At 41.2% G+C, this 7,161-nt stretch overlaps 1 non-coding gene across 1 annotated transcript; it reads left to right on the forward strand.

The window, feature by feature from the left end:
- The first annotated feature begins 7,023 nt into the window (after positions 1-7,023).
- Positions 7,024-7,161, forward strand: LOC119936234. The gene has a single exon (XR_005453681.1). It is a non-coding gene; the product is annotated as a small nucleolar RNA SNORA7 (small nucleolar RNA).

Consider the following 7,161-nt stretch of genomic DNA (forward strand, 5'->3'; position numbering starts at 1 on the left):
CTTGTACTTCCCAAGCACTTAGTACAGTGCTCTGCACACAATAAGTGCTCAATAAATACGATCGAATGAATGAATACAAGATAATTGGGTTGGACACAGTCCCTGACCCACATGGGGCTCCCAGTCTCAATCCCCATTTTACAAATGAGGTAACTAAGGCACTGAGAAGTTAAGTGACTTACCAAAGGTTACACAGCAGACAAGTGGCAGGGCTGGGATTAGAACTCAGGTCTTTCTGACTCCCAGTCCAATGCTCTATCCACTAATTCATTCTGCTTCTCAAGCTCATAATGGCTTTGTAGTCTGCAGCAGGGCATGGTAAGAGGTAGAAGAACACTTCCATACAATTTTCTCAAATTTCTTTTGCCCCTATTCCACCTCCATATCGAGGTCTTCCCACTTGAGGAACAGCTTCAAAGGCAAATTCATTTCCCTAGAAAAGTAAACTCTTCACCAGTATGTGCAAGAAAAGGGATGTATTCCTTCAACTATATGCTTCCCTCACTGCAGAACTCCCTCATTCTTATTAACTTCAGAGGACGGAGACATTTTAGGTTGTGTGAATGGGACCCCAAGATTGTTTTGGGGAAGAAGTTTCCACCATACCATCAAAATTAGGAGCATCAATGATGACATCAGTTCTAGAAAGGTTTCAAGAATGCACAGTAAGAAGAGGGCAACAGCTATTCAACTTGGCTCACAGAATCTAATTCAGGAGAGTCAGAGGAGCTACTCAAGAGAAGCAGCACAGTCTAGTGGATAGAGCATGGGCCTGAGAATCAGAAGGATCCAGGTTCTAATCCTGGCTCCGCCACTTGTCTGCTCTGTGACTTTGGACAAGTCACTTCACTTCTCTGAGCCTGCTACCACATCTGTAAAATCGGGATTAAGACTGTGAGCCCCATGTGGGGCATGGAATTTGCCCAACCTCATAAGCTTCTATCTATCCCAGGACTTAGTACAGTGGCTGGCACATAAAAAGCACCCAACAAATACCATAAAAGAAAATGTGAGATACTCAAGGGAACCTAAAGTCAACTTGGATACAGTCAACCTGAATTGGAAAAGAAAGAATAGCACAATATCTCATCAACCTGGATTCTGAATGCAGGACTTGAGTGATTACTAGAGATGAGCCGCAAGCCCAACTCTTTCCAGCCGTTTTAACTAATGGAACAAGAAACTTAGCCTTATTGGGAACTCCTTTAAGCCAAAGATCTGATTTCTGATTCTTACCTGAGTCTAAGTCACTTCTGGGCAGGAAATGCAAACTTCTTACTTTTGTAGTTCCCGAGCTTTAATCTATGTCGGGCGTTCAAAAAACATTACAGCTAATTCAACAACTACTACTACTACTGCTGTTGGTACAGAATCATTATTGCTATTATTATTATCATTATTATTCTGTTCGTTAACCCCTTATTATGTGTCAAATTCTGTTCTATGTGCTGGTGTAGGTTCATTAGGTCAGACACAAATCCTGTCCTACATGGGATTCACAGTCTAAGTAGGTGGGAGAACAGAGATTTAATCCCCATTTTGGAGCTGAGGAAACAGAGGCACAGAGAGGTTAAGTTACTTGCCCAAGGTCACACTGCAAGCAATTGGCAGAGCGGAGATTAGAACCCAGGTCCTTCAGACTTACTGTGTGCAGAGCACCGTACTAAGCACTTGGGAAGAGTATGATACCACAGAGTTGGTAGACACATTGTTGGTCTTAATAAGTGGATGAGTTTCTCAATTAAGTTATTCCTGTCTTTGGCAAGGATACACTTGGATGGAAAACTTGGTCTGTTATCTGCCTTTGCCTGCCCTGTGGACAGTGACCCAAAAATAAATCTATAATATTCATTGCTTTACTTGAAGCAATGAATAAATTCTCCCAAACCTTTACAGATCCATCACTGGATAAATACATTATTGCATCACAAAAAAGGTAGATAGAATAAATTAAACATTAAACTGCAGTGTGAATGTGGATTAGTAGCTTACCCACACCATTATTCAAAATAACATTTCTGGTTTGACAGCATGAGCAGAATTTCACTCTAGGAAATTTCTACTCTAATCACCAAATAGATATGCCTAACAGACCTTTTGGAAAGTCACAAACAGAACTGCATTTTCTCCCGTGGCATTGCTTTACTTATGTTTCTGAAGAATCTTGTTAACAATGGTTTTCATTTCCTTTCAAATTAAATTATTAGGTGATCAGGAAGGCTGTCAGTGCAAGTACTGTTAAGTCTCTGAAGTTTTCCAACAAATCTTCTCTTCTGCATGGCCACAACTTTTCCCTAGAAGGGCCCCATTCTTCTATAAACCTAGAAGGGGGCCAGTACTGAATTTTTATTTTTAGAATCAAAATCACTAAGTATCTGGGCAGAATGTGACCACCTGGTCTTGGAGAGAATAGGCTTCAGACATTTGTAGAAGAAGTGCTGTCATTAAGATGTTGGGTCATTGAAGTTTGATCAATGAATCAATCAATCATATTTACTGTGTGTTTACTGCATGCAAGACCACTCCTCAAAGCATGTGTTGATAGCTGCCAATGAGCCTTCAACATCTGTTTATTTTGAAAGCTTCTTTATTCAATCAACCTATCAATCAATCATATTTACTGAACATTTACTGTTTGCAGAACACTGCACTAAGCACTTCAGAGAATACACTATAACAGAGTTGGTAGGCACATTCAATGAGCACAACGAGCTTACAGTATAGAGGGGGAGAAAGACATTAATATAAATAAATAGTACAGTGCTCTGCACACAGTAAGCACTTAATAAATATGATTGAATAAATGAATGAATAAATCACGGATATATTCACACTTAGCGACAACCAAGTGGAGCAAATGTCTAACCCAGAACTAAGACATCAGGTTGATAGAAAACACACGTCTTAGCAGAAAAACAGAAAGTCAAATGGGAAACCCACTGTTGGGTAGGGACTGTCTCTATATGTTGCCAACTTGTACTTCCCAAGCGCTTAGTACAGTGCTCTGCACACAGTAAGCGCTCAATAAATACGATTGATTGATTGATTGAAACCACAAGATCCCTTTAAATCCATCAACAATTAAAGCTCTTCAAATAGTTCCTGCTGCCTAATGAAATCTGTGGGGGTGTGAGTGATGGCCTTTTTCTAAAACAGGTGATTCATCAGTGAAATTAGGCCATAAGCATCTTGGCTCTCTATTCTAAGGCTTTGAAGGGATAATCGAGCTGGCTGCTTTTATAGGTTGTCTTCTGGGGAGGAGGCATGAAAAGCAGAATGGGACCAACTTTTGAGTGTAAATGGTTTGAGTGTAAATGCTTTTGAGTGTAAAAGCCATGAGTGTAAATGGTTATGAGGATGACAGCTCATTAGGACTTAACAATGCTAAAAGTTAATGAACAATGAAAACATCTTGGCTGTGGAGGAGTTGACTATTATCACACTGTCCATGTTACTGTAGTTCAAAGAATATAGCTCTACCACATATATTAGACCCAGGTTTGAATTGCTTTAGTATTCCCTCCAATAATTCAAATTTTTGGTCAGAGATGGATGCAGAAAACTCAAAACAGACTAGAACCGGGTGTCATCAAACTGCATTGATAAAAGAATGGACAAGGGAAGCAGTGTAGCCTACTGGAAAGAGCACAGACCTGAGAATCAGAGGGTCTGGGTTCTAATCCCATAATCACTGCTTACCTGTTGTGTGATCTTAGGCAACTTGTTTAACTTCTCTGTGCCTTAGTTCCCTCATCTGGAAAATGATAATTCAGTACCTGCTCTCCCTCCTGCTTACTCTATGAGCACCATGTGGGCACATTGTAAGTACTTAAAAAATACCACAGTTAATTAATTCAGAGTGATGTAGTGGCTTGCAGGAGGTGGAAGGGATATTCTAGAACTCCAAAGACTTAGCCATGAGATAAGAGGAACTGACTGTTCTCCCACATCTCCTTACTGTGGTTGGCCTTAGCTCAATATATGCAAAAAATGATGAATGCCATTATGGCTAAATTAGCAAGTATCAAGAGCAGAGCATTACAGAACAACTAGCTAAGGCCCTCAAAATCCTAAAGCTTGCAATTCTCTTCCTAATATTATGATAATCTAGCAGATCTCCAATATTCCTGCTTTTCATATTGGTGAAGAAAGAGAAGTTTACAGGACATTTCCCTATTCACTGTCCTGCATGCGATTCAAGCCTTCTACATGAGGTACCCAGATTCATTCATTCATTCACTTATTCATTCATTCAATTGTATTTAATGAGTGCCTACTTTCATTCATTCAATCGTATTTATTGAGCGCTTACTGTGAGCAGAACATCGTACCAAGCACTTGAGAGAATACAACAATAAACAGACACATTCCCTGTTCATAATGTGCTTACAGTCTAGAGGTGAGGAGGTTGACATTAATACAAATAGATAAATTACAGATATGTACAGGCATGCTATGGGGTTGGGAGCAGGGAATAACAAAGGGAGCAAGTCAGGGAGATGAGGAAAGGGGTGGGAGAAGAGGAAAGTGGGGGCTTAGTCTGGGAAGGCCTCTTGAAGGAGCTGTGCCCAGTTTCTCCTCTTGTCCTTCAAACAAGTTTCTTGCTTCTCTTCCTTCAAACTCTTCACAACCTGGATCTTATTTCAGGATGCCCTTCCCCACTCCAATACATGGACACTGTTCAGATCCTTTTCGAACAAAGGAACACAGGACCCATATCACCCATTCTAGGGTGTTTTCCCCAAATTCTCTCTTCATTGATTGTCTACACTATCTCATGAAGCTAATTAGCCCCTTCAGAAGTGGCTACCTTGGTTCTGCTGCAGAGGGCTTTATTTAGAGATCAAGAAAATTTGAATAAGAATAGCAGCAATTAAAATCCCCCAGTCACAACAATGGGCAAAGACTGGGCTGGTTTTCTTCCTACTCCTACCATCTTTCCATTAAGCAGTAGTACCTGGAAGAAGTATGTCCTCTCACCTGGTCTGTATCAATTATTCTGACATTATTCTGACACCTCTTGCCTTTCTGCTTTGAGTTTGTGCTGTTTGGACTTGACCCAGCCCCTTCACTCTCTCAAATATTTGCCAACTGGAAGCAGGTCTTTTCGTCTAGCAGCACTGATGTCCCCAGGTGTCCATCTTCCCCCATCAGACACCTGTGTGGCAGATGGTACCGATAACCTCTCCTCTGTGCTGGTGATCGGTGTGTAATAGCACAAGAAAAGCATCAGGCTGTTGGCTCCTACGTGTGCCATGGGCCTGATAGCAGAAGCAGGCCTGAAACACAGAGCTATCTGACAGGTTCACCGGATAAAGAGAATGTGTCTTTCAAGAGGGAGAGGAAGACATTTAATTGCTAAAGGTTAGGTCCTCAGTGGGATATGTTCCTTTATAGGCAAGACAATAGATTGTGTGAGCTTAGAAGATTTTATTTTAATTCCCTGAGGTTCATCTTTTGTTTCAGGGGGTACATCTTTTCAACTATTCACTGTAATTATAACTATCACTATTTACCTTGTCATTGAGAAGGTTTCCTGAAAGGAATCTCCTGCATTTTCACTTACAACAGAATGTCAAATACAAATTTCCTTAGCAGACAGATGGCAAAATCAATAGGGTACAGCACAAGCTCATACAGATTGCAGCTAAATTCTAAAAGTGATATCAAACCTTCACTTACCAAAGTGAAATTGAGGGATTATCTAATTACAGTGTTTGCTAGGGGTGTTCTCCATTTGGGGTTGGATGTGCAGTTGGCCCAACCTGAACGTTTTTAACAAAACTCTTGGAATGAAGATATGAAAGAGTAGGAACTGATTAGATAGAGAAGCAGCGTGGCTCAGTGGAAAGAGCACGGGCTTGGGAGTCAGAGTCATGGGTTCAAATCCCAGCTCCCGCACGTGTCTGCTGTGTGACCTTGGGCAAGTCACTTAACTTCTCTGAGCCTCAGTTACCTCATCTGTAAAATGGGGATTAAGACTGTGAGCCCCACGTGGGACAATGTGATCACCTTGTATCCTCCCCAGAATTTAAAACAGTGCTTTGCACATAGTAAGTGCTTAACAAATGCCATTATTATTATTATTAGAAAATTCACAGGCACTCAGAAAACTTCAAAATGATCAGTTTCACCTCAGCCCCAGCCAGGGCCATATTATCACCCCCATCAGTCCTGACCTAATTAATTTTGTGTGACCCCAACATAACATGTGACATCTTTGCTTCAGGTTGAGGACAATGGAGCTGTCTCTCTGCCTTATAGTCCTCACAGGATTCTTCCCCCATCCCCGTGCTGGCTTCTCCCACGGTTGTCCCTGCCCAGTTAAGACTGATCTGCTTATGTGTATATATCCTGGGTATTACTCCCATTAAAAATTTGTGGGACTATTAACTATTAATAATGAAACTCTCAGCATTTTCAGCCCCAGGGCTGGAATTCTCTGAAATCCACAAGATTGTAAGCTCTTTGTTGGCAGAGATCATGTCTGCTAACTCTATTGTATTCTCCCAAGGACAGTTTGATGCTCTAGATAAAGTGCTCAATATGTACTATTGATTAATAATAATAATAATAGTGACGGTATTTATTAAGCACTTACTATGTGCAAAGCACTGCTCTAAGCACTGGGGTGGTTACAAGGTGATCAGGTTGTCCCACAGGGGGCTCACAGTCTTAATCTCCATTTTACAGATGAGGTAACTGAGGCACAGAGAAGTGAAGTAACTTGCCCAAAGTCACACAGCTGACAATTGGCAGAGCTAGGATTTGAATGCATGACCTCTGATTCCAAAGCCCAGGCTCTTTCCACTGAGCCACACTGATTGATTGAAAGCAATCCCAATTGATGTCTCCTAATGAAGTGGAAATAATCCTTTCTAGACTGAAAATGCATTGTAGGCAGGGAACATGTCTGTTGCATTCTTCCAAATGCTTAGTACAGTGCTCTGTTCAATAAATACATTTGACTGACAAGTGCAGTTCTAGCAATAGCATTTATTATGTGCTTTCTAAGTATAGAGCCTCCTCTCAGGATGGCACCTGGAGAGTTTACAGTACTCTACCAGTGTCAGCTAAGGGAGGGAGAGTCAAGCAGAGGCATATCCATTCCATTTCTAGCTTGGGCAGTGGCTAGTGAGTGGAAGGCAATCTGCTACAAGT

The sequence above is a fragment of the Tachyglossus aculeatus genome, chromosome 1 (assembly GCF_015852505.1).
Source record: "Tachyglossus aculeatus isolate mTacAcu1 chromosome 1, mTacAcu1.pri, whole genome shotgun sequence".
In the NCBI taxonomy this organism is placed as follows: Eukaryota; Metazoa; Chordata; class Mammalia; order Monotremata; family Tachyglossidae; genus Tachyglossus; species Tachyglossus aculeatus.